At 41.7% G+C, this 25113-nt stretch overlaps 1 protein-coding gene and 2 long non-coding RNA genes across 7 annotated transcripts in view; 2 read left to right on the top strand and 1 right to left on the bottom strand.

Moving 5' to 3' along the window:
- The window catches only part of Kcnab1 (potassium voltage-gated channel, shaker-related subfamily, beta member 1), a 429014-nt gene that overhangs the window by 84695 nt on the left and 319206 nt on the right, over positions 1–25113 (bottom strand). The gene's annotated exons all lie outside the window — the stretch shown is intronic.
- A330015K06Rik (RIKEN cDNA A330015K06 gene) overlaps positions 1–25113 on the top strand; it is a 169627-nt gene that overhangs the window by 9155 nt on the left and 135359 nt on the right. The window lies entirely within an intron of this gene.
- Positions 17318–22041, top strand: Gm52605. Of its 2 annotated transcripts, XR_003954493.1 has the most exons (3): positions 17318–17345; positions 20967–21340; positions 21473–22041. It is a non-coding gene; the product is annotated as a predicted gene, 52605 (long non-coding RNA). The 2 variants fall into 2 exon arrangements; XR_003954492.1 differs by lacking the exon at positions 17318–17345 and having other exon boundaries at positions 18880–21340.

The raw sequence follows: 25113 nt of genomic DNA, 5'->3' as shown, positions 1-25113 counted from the left end.
CTTACCTTTGCTAGGATGGAATTGACCAACTTGGTATTTTAATACATTTTGAATGAGTTACTGACATTTAAACACATGGGAATTTTTTTTTTTCTGAAAAGTTTTAGATTTTCAGCAGCATTGACAACAGGGTCAATATTCTTTCTAGGTAGGCACGGCCCAAACTGAGAAAGCAGAGGGTACCTTTATGAAAGACGATGCCAATTAATGGAAAGCTCCCCTCATGCTGCTGCCTGTACTTCCCCATGTATTCTGAACATTGAAGTAAAATGGCTACTGCTTTGTACCATATGCTTATTGCCATTTTTCTTACAGCAGAAATAAGTGGAGCACAAATTTGCACATAAAAAATTGAGTATTTTAAGAAAAAAATAGGCATAGACATTTTCTCCCCAAGATTATTCTAAACAAATGGAGAAAAATCCTATCCTGAGGCACCAAACTAAAACCAGCCATGACTGTACACAGAAAAGATGGTCTTTGAAAACCTTAATGGCCTGGGGAAATGGCAGTTTTTGGTTTTGAATGCGAATTAAGTAAGTGAGATGCTGGGAAATGCAGCTCTGTATTGAGCCGGAAAAAAATGCTCGGCGTCAAAACCTTCTCGCAGACTATACACATTTCTATGAGTCCCCTTGAATGCAGCAGAGACGGTGTGCCCAGAGAACAAACATTTGAGAAAGTTGGTGGAATTAGCTCAGCACGTGAGGTGTGGGGACGAGACATTCAGCACGTTGAGTTGCTGCAAATGAGAAATCGGGTATGGGTGAGAGCTCACTGTGGTGTGGTGAGCACTTTGAAGGGGTCGAAGAACTTTTGGATGGGGGCTCATGAAAAGAAAAACATGAGGGAAGGCTGCCTTGTGTGATGTGGGGAAGTCTCAGATTGTTTGGAAACCGAGTATATACTGGTCAAAGTCAGTGTTGCCAGAGGTGGGTGGTGCTGTCAAGCCAAGGACCAAAGATGGCACTACTTCATAGGAGCACTATACCTGAGCGTCTTAATTTTCTCACTCATCATAAATGGCTTTGGGGAAAGAACTAAAATGGCAGAAGCTATGGGTTCAGTAATGAATCCCACAAATTAGCTATTCTTCTATATCTTCAAGCAAAATTAGGTCAGTGCTTAATGAATTTGCTGGCTTGCTTGAACTGTGCAATAAAAGCATTTGTTTTTTGTTTGCTTGGTTTTTTAATTGTTCCTGTCATCAATGGGAATAGACCCATCTCTACTGAGTCCTGAAGATTTCCCCGAGCCTGAGATTCTTGCTGACCTTACAAATCATCTGTACTTGAACACTTTATACAGGGACATTCCTTAACTTACAAAGAGGTTATGGCCTGGTAAATCTATCACGTCTCACATTCCGCATGCACAGAATATTCTAGCTTAGCCAGCGGTCTATTGTATGATATCAGCTGTTTCCTCCATGGTAGGCGGGCTGACCAGAGGCTTACCCACCTGCCGCTGCCCAGCATCAGGACAGGATTTAATGCAAATTTTGTCCCAGGAAAGATCATAATTCACATTCAAAGTACAAAAGTTTGGGCTTTAGCTCAATTGCTGCAGTACTAGACTAGCACACACAAGACCCTAGATTTCATCCCTAACACCATAACAGAAATCAAAGTGTAGTTTCTACCAAATGTACATTGTTGCTGCACCATCATAGAATTATAAATTGCAAGTCAAGACATCGTGATATCAGAACCTATATTTGCATATATTATGATTTGTTCCCCTCAGACCTGACAAAGCTTGGGGAAGTACTTATGGAGGAATAACAATCCATCTCTAGATGAGAATTATAGCCTAAAATTCATCCTCTAAGACAACGTTGTTCAAAATGGGATCCTGAAAAGTTCTCTGATTTCAAGTTTTATGTAAATAAATTAGCATTGTTTAGCTCACTTTTATTAATTAGTTACTGATGGTATTGAAGACACAATGCAACTCTGAAAGCCAGAACTGTATGTACATTTCAGTGGAAGGGAAGGCCAGCCTACACCTATGCACTGGTGGTGATTCCAGTCATGATGTGATGGCACTAATATCAGGAGCAGTTCTATTTCAAAAGAATCAGAAAATCAAAACAAAACAACAAAACCCAACTCTTCAATGTTGCTTTTAAGAATGTGAGGTTACATATGTAGCAGATATACAACTTAGTCTTCATGGGAGTACCCCAACAAGTAGGGCGGGGCTTGTCCCTGACTCTGTTGCCTGCCTGTGGATTCTGTTCCTCTAACTGGGCCGCGCTGTCTGGCCTCAGTGGGAGAGGATGTTCCTGTTTCTGCAGTGACTTGATGTGCCAGGGTGGGTTGGTACCCAGGAGAGGCCTCCGTCTCCTGAGAGGAAGGGGGGGGGAGGAAGGGAGGGGCTGTCCGAGGTGGGGGGCTGTGAGGATGTGGGGACTGTGATTGGGATGTAAAGCGGATAAATAAATAAATGGAGGAAAAAAAAGAATGTAAGGCTGTCTACATCATAGTGAATGTCAGATAGCCTAAAGGACACTATCATACAGAATAAAGACATTAGGTCAAAGCAGCAATAAATTATGAAAAAATAGTGATGGTTAAACAATTTTCCTTTTCAAGTAGGTTAAAATTATCAATATATAGCAGTACATGCATCACATATGTCTATGTTATGGCTATGGTTTGACTATGGTTTGTGTGCCACCGATAGCTCATAGGTTGAGAGTCTGGCCTGGTGCTGTTGGGAAGTGGTGGGAATTTTAAGAGGTAGATCCTGTAGGGTAAGTAAGTCCTTGGCAGCTTTCATGAGGGAGATGTTATGAAAGGACCAAGTTTGGCCCTTCTGTCCTCTCTTCTTATTTGAGACCAGAGTCAATTTTTCATTCAGACATGTACTTCTGTCATGATGTGCTGCCACAAATTGACCTCATAGAGGCCAGGTCAAGCTCACTGCTCCCCTCTATCCCCCACCACTCTTTGTTCCCACTAATCTTGGACTTTGCACCTTTAAAACTCTAAGGTAAATACGTAATCAGTGTCAGATATATTATTATTATTACAGGGATGGCAGACTAATAAAGCTACATATATACACCATAACTAAAACAAAACAAAACAAAACAAAATAGTGTTTCTTATTTTGGAAGTTAGCTATTATTCCAATTGTGTTACCTTGTTAAAGGGGACTACCTCCCCAGATCCTTTCTTCACCACTACTCTCCAAATCCCTAGAATGAAAGTGGGGGCTTAGTAGATGGTTGGCCAATGTTGGTTAAGTTGAACTGAATTGCCTTTTGACTATAATTAGTCTTCAAAGCCCTGGGTCCATTTCCTACTAAGCATATTTACTTTGATTTATTGAAGAGTGATGAATAATGCCCATTAATAATTTATTAGTTTGTCTAGTTCATTAGTTTGTTAGTTTCTAAGTGGTTGATATGCTTCCTGCCATTCCTAGGTACAACAGCCATTTTCTTTCCTGGAGAAGGGCCTTATGGTACTCTTTCCACTTGCTGCAGGACTCCAGTGAGGGGGAGTGGCGACATTGCGGGAAGACGCACCAACTATCACTAGGGAAGGAGATGCCACAGTCCTTGCTGAAGGATACTAGAGCAACAGCTGTGTAGTCAGGCGTCTCTGATTCTAGGATCTCATGTTCTGCTACATTGTCTCCAGGAGAGCTAAGGTGGTTTTGCTATTTAATATGATTCTCTTCATGGCAGGATGGTGTGGGAAGAACTCTGTTCATTCATTAAGAGAAATACATTAGTTCAAGAGTAAACAAAATAACAAATTCAGAAATCTTAGGCCTATGGATATGGGCTGAGGAGAAGTTGCTAGTAGTGGGTCTGGGATGTCTAGACAGATGACTGAGGTAAGGTTGAGGAATTCACTTCTTGTATTTGTCATGTTACATCAACCTAAAGGTATAGAATGGAGACACCCGTTTCCTGAGGAAGCAATACATTCAATCAGGCCTGGGCTGGAGTCCTGAGTCTTCTCTACTCACTAGGAGGATAACAGCTGGTGGCAACAAACAAACAAACAAAATCAGCACAGGACTCTTAGGAAATACAAGGAAAGGTAACGGTCTACCTCAGTGACACCATTAGCTCCCCATCTTAGCTTAGCATTAGAATTTCCTAGAAGCCACTCTAATATTTTATTTGCATCTGAGCTGCATCCTGATTACCTATGCCTTTAATAAGCAACCAAGAGATCTGAACATGGCATGACATACCGAGACTCCCTACTGTGGCCACAGCAGAGATGCAGGCTTGTACTGCAGGACTGGGACACAGCTTAAGGCCACACCTCCTGTAAATGATGCAGGAACATCTCTCCTAACCCCTCCTCCTCATTTTGGCTTGCATCTGTCAGTATTTTACCCAGAGCCTGGCCTTTATTTTTGGATCCAAGCTGCAGACTTTTTTTTTTTCTGGCTTCTAGTATGTTGCTAATGAGCATCTGGCCAGAGTTAACAAATGTGTTATCAACTAAGCCTTTTCTTTTTATTTTGGATACCTTTTCTTACAAGAACCGACAATACCACCCAGGCTCTCAGGGGTGAGGATGGCATCCTCTCACACCTGCACTTTACAAAAGAGCCTGAAATAGCAATAAAACTAGACAAGGAAGTGGTGAAGGCCACGTGGAATTAAAGCGTGCCTCCAAGGTAGGTGAGGTGCAAGTAGTATTCCCATTTACAGCTAAAGAAAGTGTACTTACATACACACTCACGCACACTTTTAATGACTAAACACCATTTAAATCCTTTGTCTACCACTTGGAATGTGGTAAAATGAGAAACTACAGATGAGAAAGAAGTTCTCAGAATCTGCCATATGGATTCACTGTGTTTTTTCCCCCTAGATGAGTGGTTCTTAACCTGTGGGTCCCGACCTCTAACGGGACCTGAATGACTCTTTTACAGGGGTCACCTTAAGACGATCAGAAAACACAGATATTTACATTATGATTCATAGTAGCAACAAAATTACAGTTATAAAGTAGCAATGAAAATAATTTCTTTGGTTGGGAGGGGGGTGGTCACCACAGCAAGAGAAACTGCCATAAAGGGTTGCAGCATTAGGAAGGTTGAGAACCACTGGTCTAGACTCTTCTGTATGCATCTTCAGTTCTAATCCTTACCGGAAAACTCAACAGCATTTTTTTTGAAAAACCACTTATTCTGCATATGAGGAACTCCAGTGTTAGAGCAGTGACTTGCCAGGATTCTTTAGTGGTAGGCTGTTTAAGAGTCCCATGCTGATTTTGGGTCATGTACCTTGAGCCCTCTACCTACCCCATGCTCCATTCCAGCCAATTGTACATCTGTCTGTTTGCAACATCGTCCTGCTTCCAGCTCCATGTTGTTTTAAGAGTTATTTCAGGGTAAGTTTGCCTAGAACCATTTTGTTATATTTGTCCATTTGTCTGATCAGTACAAATTAAAGACAAGAGCGTGGCGTTGAAGATAGGACGGATGACAGGGATGTGCCATTTGGAAGTGGTCAACGTTAGAAGAGTTATAAAGCAGGGTCTGTTCTCCTTTAGTGGCTCAGGAGCTATTTAAGCATCAGTAGGACAGACATCTTGGTATACACTGTAAGCCTTCATCAGAAAGGACAACCTATGCTCTGAATTTTGATGCTAGATTAACTGTAACTACCCATTTAAACCTAAGTTCCTTTCCTGAAGTTTCTTTACAAAGACATGATTTCTGAACTGATTTGGTTTCTTGAGCCACTTAGGAAAATTCAAAATTAAAAAAGCTTACAATCTTTAAGGTGTTCTTCTCTGCTTTTATTTCTTTTGCCCATGTTACTGAATTATATCTTTGTACATTTTAAGCTTGAAGCAAAAGTTATTTAAAGATTACTTTCATTAAACAATCCATCTAATAAACAAGGGTTGCAGCAAATCACAATTCTCCCTACGAAAAAGGGACACTGAATGTGGTTCGTCATATTATATTCCAAATTTCTTGGTTATGGCTCCTAATCTTTTTCTTGTACCGATATTTATGTATTGGGGATTATTTACTCAAATGAAACTGGTAAGGCACAAAAACTCAGTATACAGTATCAACAAAAATTTCTCATGCTGCTCTTTGAGAAGTTCTTATAAGAAATATGTACAGTAGTTAACATAGGTGAAGTAAGCAGTGTTAGAGTAAAAGTAGACACTTAGCATAGAATATAAGAAATAAATATAATTTTTGATTCTTAAAATAAATTCAAATATTTTAAATGCCTTCTTCCAAAATGTGACCTACTGCTAGGATAGTCAAGGTTTTTACCCTGTGAGATCTTTGCACACTGGAATATAGTCTGTGCTCAAACACATATTTTTATTTCTTTTGGGGTCTTTCATGCTTTTACACAGCAAGTTACTATGGGTAAGAGTTCTGATGAATTACCAAGAATTTGAAAGCCAACGTGGGCTTCTGCACTATTTCTTTTATCCCTGAACATTCTTGTTGAATTGCTGTTGTCACTGATAGTTCAGAGAGGTGTTCTACCTCAAATAGGAATAATTTTGAAAAGTTAATATTTCTGAACACGAGAAAACACAGTGTGAATTCATGTGGATGCTAAGATCTGTTAAGAAACACATTTTAATTTCCTGAAAAGCAAAAAAAAAAAGTCTAGGTGAAAACAAGAAGATAATAATTGTAAAAAGGATGAAAAATGTTTTTGCAACAATCCTTTCAAGGTCTCCTTCCTGGGCCATGAATGACCAGATGTTCAGGATATTAAATATTATTAAAAGGCAAATTTTGTGTTCAGAGAGTAGGAATAGTGTGACATTCCTAATGAAGCAGGAATACAAATGTGCTTTTGACTAAGAAATCTTGAACTATAAAAGAATTAAAACAGAATATATATGTATATATACATACATATGTATACATATATACACATATACACATATACATATATGTGTGTGTGAGAGAGACAATTTGATAAAAACCTAAAATAATTCTCATTCTAAACCATAATGCAGTTAGATTCATTCAATTCCTATGTTCAGTTATAGATTCAATTTACATATAAACATTACCTTACTTCATTGGCGATTATAAATACATGCTGCTAATAATTTTACTTTAAAAAATAAAGAATAATCTTTTCTTAATAGAACATTTATAGCCATACCAAGTTAAGGGTATTTCTATATCACCCATAGAATGACACACACTCCTTTTATGCAGAATCTTCTATTTCTATCAAAATAATAGAAACCTTCATTTCTCAGTAATTATATGCAGAAGTTTAACACAACATCAAGAACAAAGTGGAAGAGTCCCATATCATAAAACCAGGGTAATCTATCTTTAATTTTAGGATTCAGTTTAATCTGGACTCTATGTAATGTCTGGTGGTTAACTTGATTATATGCTTCATTAGGTCAAGGGACACTTAGGAGATTAGTGAAGGGCATTTCAGGGTGTGTCTATGATGGGGTTTCTGGAGATATTTAGCATGTGCCGTAGTGAGTGTACTGATCCTGAGATGAATTTGTATGATGGTATTATTGAATGGTGGTGAAAGGTATGAGGTGGGGCTTACATGAAGGAAGCTCTGTGGGTGTGTTTTTTGAGGCCTATATCCTTCTCTAACTTCTAGTGTTTGCTTTTTCTCTGTTTTCTGGTCTCCATGACATGAATTGTTCTGTATGATTTTCCCTCCCAGCCACCATGGTTGACGCCTTTGAAACTGTGAACCAAAATGCAACCTCCCTCAAGTTGTTTCTATTTGGCTTTTGGTTTCAGTGACAAGAAGACTGATTAATGGAAATCCATTGTACTTCCAAATGATAGTCTATCTTGAAAAGTTAATCTATGTCCAAGAGAAGCACAGAACAACTCCTGGAAACCTGGTCTCTAGAGACAAGCTGCTGTTGTCAGCTCTAGCTTTCCCACCCAGGCTTCATCATAGAGACAATGATATTATAATAGCACAGTCATGATTACATGGTAGAACAGTGAAATTTCCTGGCATATGTTACGGACAGCAATCCAGGAATTTAGGTAAATAGAAACCAAAGAACATAAGCATTATAGTTTTATTTTAACAGCCTTTTGTTGATCTCAAACACAGAATGTAGGCCTTCTTGGGACATTCTTTAACAGACTCCCAAGTGAACTATTCAGCCCCAGAGACAGTATAAAACATGGCACCTGTCATGCTCTCCTGGGGTCTCTTATGAATGAAGCAAGAGTAGGAGAGAAGAGATGATCAATGACAGATACAATTCAACCAATTTTTTTATTACCTGCTCCTCTGTTTATCAATACATTGCTTGGAAATGAGTTCATCTGAATGAATACATCATTATTTTAGTTAGTGGTCACATGCCCAAGTGCACACCAGTAGAATGTTCTGAAGGGAGGCTAGGAGGTCATCATGGATCCAGGGAAATGTCAAGGTAGGATAACACTAACATATGCTATCTTAAAGCAGCATGGTGTCAGCTATTTCTTCTGATGGTCCCAGTGACTCTGACTGGGGAAGAAGGAGGTGTTCCCAGAGGGAGCACCAGGACAGAGAGCTACCTGATGATGCTCCATTTTTGGTAGTTTTGTGATAGGTCAAGAATCACAGGAACCACTCACTATGAGAACAGAAGGTTTTGTCAGACAACTATAATGATGGTTTCTTTTAAAGCACATTTTACTAGTTCTTTGAGAATGTTAAGCGGTGAATTTTGGTCATATTTACTCTAAGCTCTTCCCTATAACAATTCCCAGATTCACCCCATCTCCCTGTCTTGTCCTCTTTACTGTTATTATTTCGTGGTGTGTGTGTGTGTGTGTGTGTGTGTGTGTGTGTGTGTTTGTGTGTGTTGATTCTGATTTGTGCTGTTCCTATAATCCCAGGACTGGTTGACCTGTCCAGAGAGAGTTACAACTTTAAAGAAGACCAATACTGAAGTAGCTCCTCTGTTAGGAGTGAGGACTCATGAACCTCTTTCCACTCCATCTAGGATGTTGGCTGGCCTGATCTTGTACAGGTCTCGTGCAGTTGCTGTGATGAAGAATGGCTTTCAAAGGGTAGGAGAGGTACTACCAGTCCCTTCCTCAGGACAGGGGCTCTGTTTGTCTTTTTATTACTGTCTCCAACAATGTAATGGAATTCAGTTTTGCAAATTAAGTTTCTCCTCAGTTAGTAGGCAGCACATTATAAAATTGTTTTTTCTTATTTTACAACAACTCTAAAAGGCATATTTAAATTTTTTCTTTTGGATATACTTCAAATTATGCCCACAGACAATTCATTAATTCACTCTTGAGACTTAATTCATGCCTAAAATGGACAATGATACTTACTCACTGCATAGTTGTGAGAATGAAATAAGATGATGATTATGCCAACCGATATTTTAAGAACTTATAGTGAGTCAGTCACTGTGAATATATTCTATAGACACAATGTCCATCAATCATGACCTCTATGATCTGAGTTTGTTTGTTGGCAGGTGCTGCGGTTGGCTACAAAGCCTGGTCTGGGAGACTCTACAGCTCACACTGTTAGATGGCTTCAACCATATGCACAGCAGCACTCAGGCTATGACCAGGAGTCACTGACTGTTACTTCCCTTCTTATCTCCTAAGAGAAACTATTTGAAACAACAGAAGTTCTAGAGGAAGATACTACTTTAGAGACTGCAGTGAAAGGCCAACTCAGTAGAATATATCACTTCTAAAGGCAACCCCAATTGAAAAAAACTCTGGGAAAGTTGTTATTTGTTATGGATTTTGAGGTAGAACATTATGAATAGGAAAAATTAGAAAGATACTTCAATGTTCAAAGATTTTTTTTTTTAAAGCTGGAAGCAAAGGTAAATAAAAATGAATACCTAGTTCCCTATTTGCTTCTCACACTGGTGAGCAGAAGGACATATGCCCACTTTCTGGCTGGGCCTCTTGCATGCTGTGTGGGAAGCAAATTGCCTTCAGATGTGCCAGACTTCCTCATCTACCCAGCCAGTGATAAGCAAGTAACTCAGGCAAGTCAGGATTGCAACTCAGGGGAAAGCTGGGTTGGTGTCGCTTGTCCAGGTCAGTGAATGTCAACTCCAGCCCAGGAAGTAGAAGCACCTGGGGGAATGAGCCACTCCTGGTAGGGACGGATCATGGTTTAGTGAGTTGGAGAAAAGGTCCAGACATCTCTCTTTTTCTCTCTCTCCTCCTTCTTCCTCTTTCTTACCCCATATGTGTATGTTTAATAGAGCTTGCCACAGTCAACAACTGTTTTAAATGATGATTAGGACATCATGGGAATGTACTCAATCCATCCATGAGAGAACCACAGTATAGGAAAAGAAACCATAATAAAGGTGAAGAACCATTTAGCAGAGAGGGCAGAAAGTGGCTTTGACCCCAAGCTGGAGATTGTAATGCCTCGTATGGCCTTTAGCTTGACCAATAGTCTCATACCCTCAATTTGAATATTTAGTTCACAGTTAGTGGAACTGTTTGGGAAGGATTAGGGGGAGGAGGTGTGACCTTGTTAGAGGAGGTATATTACTGAGGGTGCACTTTGAAGTTTCAAAAGCCCATGCCATGCCCAGTGTGTCTCTCTCTGCCTGCTAAGTGCAGACCAGGATGGAGCTCTAAGCTACTTCTCCAGCATCATGCCTGCCTTCCTCCCACCATGCTTCCTGTCAGGATAATGGACTAACAAAAACCATAAGCAAGTCCTCAATTAATTGTTTTCTATAAATTGTCTTGGTCATAGTGTCTCATCACAGCAACAGAAAATAAGGCTAGACTACTCCTTTGCATTCTCTCTGGTTCTTTGACCTTCATTTTACTAGTGCAAAAGTCTCAGTGGCAGCAAATGACTACAGTAAAAATAGCTTAGTAGAAAAAAAGAAAGATGGGATTTAGAAAAAAAAAGCATCAGCACTCTTGTTTTCTGGGACAGGATCAAACAGGCTGCTAGTGGGTTTATGACTTAGAAATTTCTCTTGCTCAGTCCTCAGCTCCTTGGCTTTAGTGGTCATTCATGACACCTTCCTGGCAAAGCTCAAATGTGAATAGGTCAACTATCTGGCTCTTTGTTACCTATAACAAAGATACTGGATCTGTACTAGAAAATCATTCACAGGTTGTAGAGATGGACCCACGACCAGTCCTCCCTTTCTAGAAGTTGTTTGTCCTTAATCTTCTGGCCTTACCACACCTGTTTTCCAGCCTCCACAGATAGCAGACGCCGAGCTCTATAGGGAAAGAATGAAGCTGACAAACTATAAATGCTTTCTGCTTCTTACTACACAATCTACCAACTTCCTAGAGCAGAAAGGATTGCTATTCTGCTTAATTCTCCATGAGCTTCCAGATGCCCACAACTCTGCTGGTCAACAAAGGGCCAGCTCCTCACCTATGGCGTGCATCTATCTGCACTGGTTCCTTCATCCCCAGGGCCTATCTGATCCAGCTACATACTTGGCTGGCCTCCCTTCCTGCTCCACTTCTCCACTGATGAAAATAGCGACAACCCAACCATCTCTAAGAAAATTGCTTACCCTCAAATTCTTTTCTTAGAACCTGCTTCATACATACAAAACGAACATACAGCAAATAGTGCCACCCTCTGCTCCCTCTAGGGACTTTTCTCTCCCAGGCCCATATTACTTGCTTTCTTATGCTTTGAGTTCCTTTGCAGATACCACTCCAACAGTTATTAGTTATCTCCCATGTACTACTGTTGGTATCATCTGGGTGTCTTGAATGCTTCAGTGTTTGTTTATTTCATGATGAATCTTTAAAAAGTGTGTGTGTGTGTGTGTGTGTGTGTGTGTGCATCTCTGTATGCATGAGTGCACTTACCAGGCATGTGTGTGGAAGTCAGAGGACAATTTTTTTTGGAAGTTAGTCTCTTTTTCCACTATGTGGGTCTCAGGGATTAAAGCCAGCTTGACATACTTGCATGGCAAATGCTTTTGCCCACCCGAGCCATCTCAACCACCATTTTTATCATCATTTTCTCACTTTCTATTTCCTATTTTTATGGTATCTTATGCTTTTAAAGACATCTCAAGTGGTCAAGCTTAAACATAAATGCAAACTAAATGGACTCAGAAGGTTGTTCTTATATATACATATGTATAGGTACATAACTATAATAAAGAAGAAAAGGACTTCAGTTAGAGAGGGAGTGGAAAGGATAAAGAAGAGTAGAAAGGGAGAAGGAGGGGAAGAAATGCTGTATATATGGTGCTAATGTATGAAATTGTCAGGGCACTCTGGTGGAGTCAGCTTGTGAGGCAGAAATGCCAAAAAGCTGCTCATGAAAATGAATTTCTAGGACTCTCCTCCTGGATATTCTGGCGAAAGCCAACTCTCCAGTTTGGATCGGTTTGTCAGGCGAAAAGCCTGGAAGCTGTTTCACGAGGATAAGAGTCCAGGGAAATTTTCCTCCCAGAGTTATGGCATCTCTTTCCCTAACCCATTATATTCAAATTTCCACCACATTTATCTAGTGTATAGATTCACGTGCACTCTATATAGTATTACCTTATAGTAAATGCCTTTTAAGATTGTATTCTAACATAGCTAAAGCCTTTTTCCAGTGTTCTTAGATTCCAGATAGCAGCAAGGAGCTTAACCCATTCAGTAAACAATTAAGCACTTGCCATTTTACTCAGCTGTTTACAGATAGAGACTAAAAGTCTCACTGAGATAAAAATCTTTTACTACAGGCTACTTCCATGTCAAGTATAAGTTGATATACTACCCTGATAAGGGGAAACTCTCCAGACAAGATAAGTTTTATTAGACCTAAGAATTTAGAGCTCTGTGATAGCGCATTACTCTTAAGGCCTGTCAAGAGTTAACAACCCCCTGATGCTTTTAACCTTAAAGTGTGAAATTCTGCCTGGCATTAGGCTGATCCTAGGCAGGGCTTGTTATCCCTAATGTAAACATTTAATTAGTCCCTGTAAATTCCTTTCTGCTGTAACTGGTGAATTTCAGTGTATCTTGTCTTTTTGTGATTTGTATCCTCTGATAATTCGTTGTTATATAAGTCTGAAGCTCAACCAGAACAATACATTCAGATTCAACACATCTTTCGTGTATCTGTCTGTCATTTTCATCCGGAATCTTTGTCCATCTGCCTAAAAAATCCCGTTCTTCACAGACCAGGGACCCAGAGTGTCTGTGGCATGAAATTATCAAAAATACTTTAAACTAAAAACATGCTTCCTTTTTCCTTTCTCCTTCCCATTATTGATACTTTCATCGGGCCTTACTTCCCTCACACTCTGACCTGCATTTTATGCTTGTGTTCATACATGCTCATGGTGTAGAGAGCTAGGCTCACAGGGGCCACTTCACATGTCATCACATTTGAGTCTTCTACACAGCTACAAAACGGAGAGTGTTTGGCTCTGCAAGCTTCTCCGTATTGGCTTTTCCTGCCCTCTTTTCCTTGCTGTCTGCCGTTTGACTACCATGATTGGAATTAGCTTTGTAAAGCGTATCTGACCAAAGTGGAATTGAATCATCTTGGCTACGGGTCGCATAATAAAACCACAAGTTTCCTGGTATAGCGTCTGGGCATTCTGTATTTCCTGGTATAGCGTCTGGGCATTCTGTATTTCCTGGTATGGCTTCTGGGCATTCTGTGCTTAGGTTGTGTCTCATCATTTTCTCCCCCATGATAATTCCCTCTCTAGGCTTCTCTTACTGAAATTTATCACTTCACTTAGGAAATATTTATGAAGTCTTCTCAAGTCCCTCTAAATCTTGCCAGATGATAAAAATCAATGGCAAGCATTAATTATGGCCTCCATTTTCTGGAGGCATAAGTAGGAAAAGAAGACACATACTCAAAATATTCCAGTGTCTAGTCATGGCCCAAGGGCCATGTCGTTTAGAGAATTGGAACAGGACATACAAGAAACCTCTGATCAAGACTTTATGATCTGGAAATCATCAATGTAGCCTAGAAAAGAGTCAGGACTATGTAGAAAAATCAACCAAAATAAAATGCTGTGAGTTGGGACAAGGTGGCACAGCCTGTGTTTCTAGCACCTGTACCTAGTCATGGGGTTGTGAGTTACACTGAGCTACACAGTGGGCCCCTATTGTAAACACACAAATAACTCCACTCCTACACAAAACCAAAGTGCCACGCTGTGGTTTGAATAGGTATGGCCGCCATAGACTCCTGTGTGAATGCTTGGACAATAGTAAGGGGCACTATTAGAAGGTATGGCTTGTCACTGTGGGGTGGGCCTTGAGATCTCTTATTTGCTCAATTTGTGGCCATTGGGACACAGTCTTTTCCTGCTGCCTTTGGAACAAGATGTAGAACTCTCAGCCTCTTCTTCAGAACCATGTCTGCCTGTATGCTGTTCCTTATGTTCCTGTATGTTGAGCTTCCTGTCATGATAATATACTAAACTTCAGAAACTGTAAGCCAGCCACAATTAAATATTTTCCTTTATAAGTGTTGCTGTGGTCATGGTGTCTCGTTGCAGCAAGAAAACCCTGACTGAGGCACATCTTTATTTATCAGACTGACAGATTCTTATTTATCACACAAAATATGGCAGTTCCTAGCAGTGGCCAATTCCTCATGTGTTCCATGTCTGCATCCTGTACTCCTCTGTACTGTGACAGTGTGATTTTTAAAAAAAGATTTGTTTATTTTATATATGTGAATACACTGTTGCTGTCTTCAGACACCCAGAAGAAGGGTATCAGATCCCATTACAGATGGTTGTGAGCTACCATGCGGTTGCTGGGAATTGAACTTAGGACCTCTGAAAGAGTAGACAGTGATCTTAACTGCTGAGCCATCTCTCCAGCCCAACAGTGTGATTTTTAATTGCTCTTTTCTCTGTCTTTTCTTGTCCTGGCTGCTTCTGACTCCCCTTGCCTATAAGTCCTCTTCCTCCAGAGTCTTCTGTGACGTCCTTCACCCTTGCACAGGGAGCCCTTGAATCCATTCTTATATTTCCAAGGACCCCCATAGCTCTCGGAGCACTGATCATGATTATGTATTCTGTAAATAGGCATTCACTGAGCATCTCTTCTGTTCTAGACATGTGGACTGAACTGATGATCAAATAGCAAGCAAGTCAGATGGAAAAGCATCACCATCATTACACAGCATTTCAATATGCAGGGATGTTCCATGGGGGACAATATAGCTGAAAACCAGGCCTTTTCAGTATTGGCTGTGTAAGGACCTAGACCTGTGGCCTTTCATCCTATTATCCCAGCACAGAATCTGTTTATTGGCCATTCAGTCCACATGCACATGGAAGGACCTGCAGTGTCCTGGGTTCCCCGCTTGGCAGGATGCACTCAGCTCACCCAGCTTCTAGCCTCAGAAAGCTCACAAGAAAAGATACAGATAGCACTGGGAATCTCTTCTGAGTGAAGGCTGATAGGCATGGTGGAGCCTTCAGTGTGAATATGAATGGGAGGTGAGGTCGGAGACCAAGATGGAGAGTGAAGGCACGTCTGGAAAGTGCTTGGTAGAGTTCAGTGCGCCGGCCGGCCGGGTAAGTCAAACCTGTCATCCGTCCTCTCGCTCCTGCTCTACGCTGTGTGCAGCCCCATGGTTTGACTGTCAGCTCTAATTTAGCTTCTGCTCATTACCTCATCACCCACTTTCTATAATTACATGTTGGGCAGCTCTTTCTCTTCTCATTTTAATTAGTTGTCAAATATAAAATGAACATTAGCAGTATTTTCTGCCTCGCTCTCATGGATACCCTCCTTTGTATGTTTTCATTATCCAGGTGTTAGGATGAGTCTTTTATTTGTAAATGAGCCACTAATCTCACAGTACTTCAAGATTATGGGGAACATGTAGGAAAGACTGTACCAAAAACTTGGGGTGGTTAGACGGGCCAGCAAGAAAGGCACTTGCCCTTAAGTTTGATGACCTGAGTTTCATTCCTGGGTCATGCATGTTAGAAGGAGACAACTGCCTCTGCCAGCTGTCCTCAGACTCCATGAGCACACCTTCTCCAACAGCTGTAACTTCAAAGATTAAAAAATAATATATTAAAAATCCAAAACTGGGGCTGAAGAAGTGGCTCAAGCATTCCTGAGGACCCAGGTTTGATTCCTAGCATCCACATGGCCACTTGCAACTGTCTGTAACTCTAGTTCTCGGGGATCTAATGCCTTCTTCTGTTTCCATGGGCATTGCACATCCATGGTGCATAGAAATATATGCAGCCATTATCCATCACATAAAACAAAAGTAAAATAAGTACAATAAGAGAGCCAAGAAACTGTCTTCCAGGCAAACTGAGGCAGCAGAAGATGAATGTGGCCTGACTCACTAAACCCTGAGCAAGCCTCAGGTTGGAGCTTGGCTACTAACACCATAAGAAAGGCGCATAAGCTGAATAAGACTAGAAGGGTCTAACTCTTCTTGGTGGTTCTGTGTTTATGACTGCTTCATTTCTTTAGAAAAGAGTCCTTTATATTTCTTATTAGAATGCAGTTTCATGGCTTTAAATACTTCCTCCTGAGCTGGGCAGTGGTGGCACACACCTTTAATCCCAGCACTTGGGAGGCAGAGGCAGGTGGATTTCTGAGTTCGAGGCCAGCCTGGTGTACAGAGTAAGTTCCAGGACAGCCAGGGCTACACAGAGAAACCCTGTCTTGAAAAAAACCAAAACCAACCAACCAACCAACCAACCAACCAATCAACCAACCAACCAAACCCCCAAACTTCTTCCAGTTCTGTTTTTTTTAGGATTCATTTTATTTTTTTTAGATATGTATGGCTGTGTTTGAGTGTGTTCACGTGAGTGTAGGTGCCCATAAAGACAGAGGCATCAAATCTGCCTAGAAGGGCAGTTATAAGCAGTGGTAAGCTGCCATGTGGGTTCTGGGAACTGATTTGTGTACCCTTCTTTTTTTTCAGGATATTTGTCATTTATATAGAAAAACAGGACAAGAGGATATGTTAATTGTTTGCAATGACCTTTAACATAGTAACCTGGCCCAGAATTAACAGCAATGAAGTCCAGTCCATAAAAAAGTATTAGTCCTCTTCTTTCTTTTTTCCTTTTATCTTTTTTTTTTTTTAAAAATTAGATTTTTCTTTATTTACATTTCAAATGTTATCCCCTTTCCTAGTTTCCCCTCTGAAAACCCTCTATCCTTTCCCCCACTTCCCCTGCTCACCAACCCACCCACTCCCTTTTCCTGGCCCTGGCAGTCCCCTATACTGGGCATATAACCTTCACAGGACCAAGGGCCTCTCCTCCCATTGATGACCAACTAGGCCATCCTCTGTTACACATGCAGCTGGAGCCATGAGTCCCACCATGTGTTTTCTTTGTTTGGTGGTCTAGTACCAGGAAGCTCTGGAGATACTGGTTGGTTCATATTATTGTTCCTTCTATGGGGTTGCAAACCCCTTCAGCTCCTTGGGTGATTTGTGTACTCTTTTTTTTTTTTTTTTTTCGAGACAGGGTTTCTCTGTATAGCCCTGGCTAGCCCTGAACTCAGGAATCCGCCTGCCTCTGCCTCCCAAGGATTAAAGGTGTGCACCACCACTGCCCGGCATTTGTGTGCTCTTAACCACTGTCCATCTCTATAGATCTGGTTATGGGGTACTGAGAATTGACCCAGTGTCTGATTCATGCTAGGGAACACTCTATCAAAAAACTGTATCCCTAGGTATAGTAGGTCTTGGCTGTCTGAAATCCTTTAGGAACTGGTTCATGGAAGGATACCACAGGCAATGATATATGAGGCTTGGGGCTATGGTAGCCAATTTTCACGCTGAGGTCAGCCTAAAAATGGAACTATCTTGCAGAACTCATAGTTTGACTTCTTGAAAGTAACATACAAGTCTATATACACCTGGAGATTCTAGTATCTGGCTTAGAAATTTCAATGTTTTTGGAAGCTGTTTTGCATTGTTTGGATCCAGGATTTTGTTCAAGTTTTTTGGAAACCATTTGATTAATTCATACCCAGTAGGCTTAGAAAGATCTGGCACTTTATTTCTATCTTGTGCTGGGCCCCCTACAGTATAGGAACACTGACTCACAATGGGACAGCTCAGGCATTTATGCTGCCCTTCCAGAGATATCTGTTCCTGTCATTCTTTGAGCATCCTAGAGACACAGCTCTCACTTTGAAGTGAAGATGACACTCCAAATGATCTCCTCAGTGTTTTTCCTTCACTGTTAAAGGAACGCAAGTGTATTGCTGATCAAGATGATTGACCGGAATTTGAGTTCTGTGCTGTGAAAGGTTTTAAAGAAGAATCTCTACATAAATTTAGAAGGAACACTGATTTGACCTGTATCTCTCTCTCTCTCTCTCTCTCTCTCTCTCATCTCACATACTGTGATCATGATGTTGCACAATCAGTAGAGGAGCTATGGTATAGTATCTTGTAGGCAGTGTATTAACAAGGAGGCAGAGGGACATCATTCAAGGCATCTACAAAACCAAAACATCTTTGCTGGGTAACATTCTGACTTCGAAGTCTCACCGTGAAAGTATACCTCATCCTGGGTAGAAACTGATCATGGCTCTGGTTATGTCCAAGGAGCTCTGAAGATTGTTGCTCACTCCAGTGCTGGACAGGGATTCCAAGACTCATTTTATGTTCTAACAGTTTCTAGATGGAAGCCAGCTTGTGTCAGAAATCATACTGAATCTGCCTATCACCCACAAGACCTCTCATGTCTGATGCAACTGTGCCTTGGTTTCTTTTCTGTTGGTACAATAGCAATGAAGGGAAGATGGGTTTATTTCAGCTCATAGTTCATGGTACAATACATCATAGCTGGGAAGTCAAGGCAGCAGGAGCCTGAGGCAATTAGTCATGGAGTCTGTAATCAGGAAGTAGAGAGCTGTGATTACTCCTCTCCTCTCCTCTCCTCTCCTCTCCTCTCCTCTCCTCTCCTCTCCTCTCCTCTCCTCTCCTCTCCTCTCCTCTCCTCTCCTCTCAAGATCTTTAGAGAACATTCTTAGAGGCTAACAATGTACATAATTCCTACAATCTGTACAGGTGTGTACAGAGATTTGCCTTCTAGAGGATTCTAGATCCTTTTGACTTGACATTAACACTAACCATCAAAAGGTGCTGGCTCGGAGAAAGCAGAAGTGCAGGATATAGAGACAAGACAGTGGGTGTTGATGGTGGCTGTGTGTACCTGCCAGTTGCATGTGAATGAAGCTGTTGCTGAGGGAGAATGATGGCTGAGGTAGACTGGATTGAGAGATGCCTGGGGCATTAGTAAAGAACAACTCTGAGTGTAGAGGAGCAGGTGTCTCCAGAGATGATTGTGTCTTGAGGGATGTAGGCTATTGCACAATTTGATCTTAATGATTGATGTTAACTGGTTGATGAGTTAAGAAGCAGACCAATGGGAGGTGGTCGCATTGTGGAAGGTGGAGCCTGGGAGGGGGGTCAGGTCTTCTGAGTCATGCTTTTGGGGCTGCATCTTGCCCTGGCCCTCTTCTGATGTGATTCCCCTCTATTTCCTATCTACCATGAGGTGAGCAGTCTCTTCCTTCCTGCTGTTGTTGCTGTTCAGACTCACCATGAGCCCAGAAACAATGGAGCCAATAATAATGGAGCCAGTGGCAGTGGGCTGAACCTTTGCAAAGACAGTGAAGTAACTATTTCTCTGTTAAATTGTCAGATGATTTTTCCTGTACCTGTCTCCTTCTTTTGAAAGGAACTGGTCTTTTCATAATGGCAAGCCATTTCTTTTCAGGAAGGCCATGTTTATAAATTGTTTCTGGTTCTGCTAATTACCCAAGTGTGGGTTCTGATTTTTTCTTCTTGCGTTCTCTTCTAATTGTGGTGTGGAATGTCAGGCTATTTCTGTCCCTCAATTGTGTCTTTGGTCCTAATGGACTCTTTCAAGCAAAGGCATGTAGCCAGAAGCAATGCTTATTCAGATGCATCAGGTTGTGAGCAATTCTTAAAAGTATTTTATCTATGAACTATTCACTTGGGTATGGGGCTGGGCAGTTAGCTCAGTGAATAAAGTGTTTGCTGTGTAAATCCAAGGACCAGAGTTCAACCTCCAGAACCTGTAAAAGGGCTGGGGGCAGGGCCTGTGTGTTTATTATTCCAGCACTGGGGAGTGGAGCTGGGTAGATTCCTGGGGGCTCACTGGCCACTGGTGTAACCTACTTGTCAAACACCAAGTCAATGAGAGACACAAGGTGGATGGCTCCTGAAGAAAGACACCAGAGACGGACTTCTGGCCTCCACACAAGGCATTCACATGCACAAGTCCCTGTGCACACAAGTGCACCAACACCTACACATACAGGTCTTATTCTGTAAAAATTAAATGCCTACTAATTTTCCTCCAAATATATCGTAGCTTTGTTAGAATTTTCCACGAAGAGTGACAAGCCTACAACTCGCTCGTGGATTTAATATTCATGTGTCACTTAGATTCTGTGGCTATTTCAGTCTTCTGATACTTCTTTTTGTTTGCACTGTACAGAAAAATTGTTAAAATCTTTGTGGAAGGAAATTGTGCTTTTAAACGGTCTCGCAAGGATCTGGAGGAACTTTATGAATGCCTATGACCATTGTCATAATACTTGGTGAGCTACTGTGGCCTTTGCAATAGGAGTGGGAACCATGAAGGAAGTCATAAAAATAACTCTAGCTATGTGAAGTGTTTAATGCCATGTTCTCCTGGAACCACCATATTTAAGCACACATGAGCATCTCAAAGGCAGAGGGAGGTGAGCCAGCAGTACATTCTGCACGTGTGCAGTGTACTAAAAAGAAGCCAATGCTGCCTGCCTGTGATACAGACGGACTGCTTATGCACTAGAAGTAGGCTGTGGTTAGGCAGAGTAGGGCCCATTGGGAAGAGCTGAATGGCAGGGCATCAGCTCACTAACTTACCCTAGGAGCTTCCTCAAGCTCTGGGTGCTGCAGAAGCCCCGAGGTCATTCAACACTGTATTTACTCATTTTCTATCACTTTTTTTTGACATTATTAGGTCACGATGGCTGGGGGCAGTGTGTCCATACACTGTCCCAGCTACTGCAATGCCTGAGTGGGATTCGTCTCGTCTGTTTCTTAGTTACATCATCACTCCATTCTGCCCTTCTCTGTATGTTCTTCATCTACCACAATAAAGCCTGGCAGGCAAGAGGCTTCCAGCCACTCCTCCCATAGAGAAGGTCAATACTGTCACCTTTAATTATGACCTTTAATGCATCCCAACAGAAAGTCATTTGAGGTCTTTTGATTGCCAGAAGTCTCAATGCCTAATTTCCAAAGTTTCAGTTGAACATGGGCCGTGACTGAGCTGACATCCAAGCCTTGATCAGAAAACCCAACTTCACCTGGTCTGACAGCAGGGATGTGTGGGTATGTGGATGTGTGGATGTGTGGGTGGTATGAGGGGGGTGTGAGGGGTGCTGGGGCTGTGGAGCCTCATGAATACCTAGGGCTGCTACTTCACCCCTTTTGTGATTCTCTTTTGTCTTTCCTGCTTTACAGAGGCAGCACAAAAGCGTCATGCAGGAGCATCTCCTCACCAGGGCGTTCACCTTGTTTTGACTGACTCCAGACCACCTAGAGGGCTGCCTTGCTTTCTCCTCTTTCTCACAGCATCTTATTCCCTGTGTCCAGGCTCGAAAATCTTGATCTATTGCTCTTAAATCATACCCATTTCAAGGCTCACTTAAAGGCATATGGTTTACATAGGTTGAATCCAATCAATCAAGCAAACAAAAACAAACAAGCAGACAAACAGAAATGCACTGCCATCTGCTCATATTTAACATTTGGGGGCTGTTACGTTTGTTACAGCCTTTTGTTTGAATTTCTTTACATTTTTTATTTTTTCTTTAAAAAGTTAAAAAGTTATTTACCTATTTGTGTGCATGTATATGCACATTGTGTGTGCAAACACACATGTGTGTATGTATACATGCACATATGTATGTATGTATGTATGTATGTGTACATATGTATACATGTATGTCAACACCTATGGAGCTTGTGGGAGTTGGTTCACCTTCCACCGTGTGGGTTCCAAGAATAAAAATTAGGTTGTCAGGCTCTGTGCCCGGTGCCTTTACTCACTGAGCTATCTTGCTACCCTCCTCCTTTTTCTTTTCTTTTGAGACAGGGTCTCATGTAGCCCAGTCTGGCTCTAAAATTTCTAAGTAGCAGAGGATGACCTTGAACATTTGGCCTTCCTGCCTCTACTTCCCAAGTGCTAGGATTACAAGCATCTGCCACTATCACCAGATCTTGTTGACTTACCTATGTGCTTAATGACCAAACTATTTTCTCCATAGATACCAACTCCAAGATAATTGGTCAGAATTTTTTTATATCATTGTTCTAAATATACATATAAGTGGTATGCGTGCGTTTCCTTTCTTCATCCTCCTTTCCTGTCCTGTTGCCAAAGTGGTCCTTCAGTCTCATGTTAAGATATATTTTCTTTTCATGAGTGTATGTATGTGCTTGTGGTATGCGGGCATGTTTGCATGTGTGCAGGTGTATTTCCCTTTGCAGGCTCCCATATTTGTGTGTGTATGTCAAGGTTGGAGGTTGATGTTAAACGTCATCCCCAGTTGCTCTCTACCTTGTGTATTGCAGCAGGATCTCCTAATTAATCTCAGCGCTTGACATTTTGGCTAGTCTGTCTAGCCAACTTACTTCAGGGATTTCTTGTCTCCAGTCCCTGAAGCTGGGATTGCAGGCAGGCTCCTGTGCCCACAGGGCTTTTACATTGGTTCTGGGACTATGGATTCTGATCCTCACTCCTTTGTCACAAACATTGTACCTGCTGAGCCATCTTCACAGCGGACATTTTCTTAAGTTACTATATTTTAAATCTTGCACTACTAAGTAGTTCCTTTCATTAGTATATAATGATTTATCATAAGCACATTCTCAAAAAAACAAAATCCCTAGGGATGGATGGTTAATTAATCCTTATTGGCAGATGCTAAAATCACCTAGGAGATACCTCTGGAGTACGTGTCTGCAAGGGCATTTCCAATCAGATGTAACAGAAGAAAGAGAACCACTCTTCATATGGGTGGTATCCTTCCATGGTCTGAGATCTCAGAATGGAAGGCACACAAACTCTCTCATCACCCCAGGTTGTTTTACCACAGCCACAGAAAGCAAACTTGCACAGCTCCAGTCCTCAATCTTCCTGTGCCATAATGGGTTGTTTCCTTCAAAGTGTGAACCAAAGTCAACCTTTTCTACATGTAAGTTTCTTCTTGTCAGATATTTGGCTGCATCAGGGATAAAAGTAACCAATACAGGTGATCAGACTGAAAGGTTAGGGAGTTGGTATATGAACACTGACCATTTGGTTACAGGCCTTCAGAACTAGTTTAAAGGAAGAATGTTGAAGAATTTGAAGCTGTAAGCTACAGAAGTACTAGAGGTCTATTAGCAAAGAATAATGAACTATTCTGGGGGAGGGGTGCTATGTTAGTGTGGGCAGCAAACAATAGGCATGTAAAGGTTCAGAAAACAACAGGACTGTACTGAGGGCTGAAGTGGAACCCATCTCTGTTAGTTATATTCTGGCAAAAAATAAAGCAAAGCAAAACAAAACGACAAACAAACAAACAAAACCTGATTATATTCTTCTAGTCTTCCAGAACCTTGAGTAAGGCTGAATTAAAAAGTTATAGACTAGACATGTGTAGTGGCACATGCATGCCTTTAATCTCAGCACATGGGAGGCAGGAGCAGGTAGATCTCTGAATCTGAGACCTGCCTGGTCTATATAGTGAGTTCTAGGACAGCCAGAACTATGTAGTTGTTCCATGTTTTGAGAAAAGGAAAAGGAGAAGGAGAAGGAGAAGGAGAAGGAGAAGGAGAAGGAGAAGGAGAAGGAGAAGGAGAAGGAGAAGGAGAAGGAAAAGGAAAAGGAAAAGAAAATGAAAATTATGGACTAAACTGGTGGGGGAAATTTCATGACATCATTACATCTAGGCTGTAACAAGGTTATTACTCAGTATTTTTAGTCATATCTACAGTGACAGAGAACAGAAAAAAACGTGAAAAATGTGCAGTTTAGCAAGGAAATGAATGTGAATGAATCTAAAGTCACAGGCAAGGGCAGGGAAAGCAGGCCACGATAATGGCTCCAGAGATCAGCACTATTAACAAACCTTGAGCTCTTCCCCAGGACTAGAACTCAGAGTATCCTGTGAAGGTTCCATCACAGGAAAAGACAAATTGGTTTGAAAAGAGAGAGCCTGAGATGAGAGCTCTACTGAAGGGATTTACTCCCCTAAACCACTAACTCCCTAGGAAAGTGTTTTTCCTGGTGCAGCTACTATGACACCCAGTGGCTATTGGCCGTGTTAGACAAGGGTAAGACTGCATCTCTAACCAGCACAGAACTTGGCAGCACCTTCTAGATGCTGCTGGATTTTGCAGACATGCAATATAGGAGATAGGATCATGGGGGCCTGCAACAGACTTCCAGAAAGCCTCTTAGATCAAGCATCACGTAGCAGGCTCAGAGATCAAGCATCACGTAGCAGGCGAAGATTCCCTCCCAGGAGAACCTTGGAGGCTTCCGAATAAAAGTTTCAAAGTTAGAACCTGGGATGTTGGTGGAACCAGGACAGGGGGCATTTGCTGAGAAAGGCTTCAGGCTGGTGCGTGAGATGCCACTCATGTGCTACAGGTGGCAGCACTAGAATGGCAGGGCTGCCCAAGGCCACTGAGGTCCAGATGATTCCATCATCCATTCCAGGTGCCAGCTACGCATTCGCATGTGCGAGATTCCATGCCGCAGACCCTCTGGGTCCAGACCAGACTTCACAGACTACAGTAGCAGAAGCAGCCCTTCCTCTGTCTGGCAGGAATTCTGTTGAGTCTGTGCATCTCTAGTTAACACCTCTAGATGTCAGGATTTCTCATGGGGGGAAACGAGTTCATGTAAAGGGGGCATTAGTGGGCACACATCCTGCTCTCTGCCAGCTTTCATGCCTCTTGCCTGGGAATCAGATAGCCTGGTTCCTGCTGGGAATCACTCCTTTCCTCAGTGAGCTATAGACAGAGATGCTCATTCCTGCTATGCCGCTTGTCTCTGGTTTTGGCACCTCAGCCTCCTCAGAGACCCAACCATGGGCTGCTGTCCACCTGCT

This window comes from Mus musculus, chromosome 3 (assembly GCF_000001635.26).
Source record: "Mus musculus strain C57BL/6J chromosome 3, GRCm38.p6 C57BL/6J".
NCBI lineage: Eukaryota > Metazoa > Chordata > Mammalia > Rodentia > Muridae > Mus > Mus musculus.
Note: the sequence above shows the minus strand (reverse complement) of the source record. Positions and strands in the feature narration are given on the sequence as shown.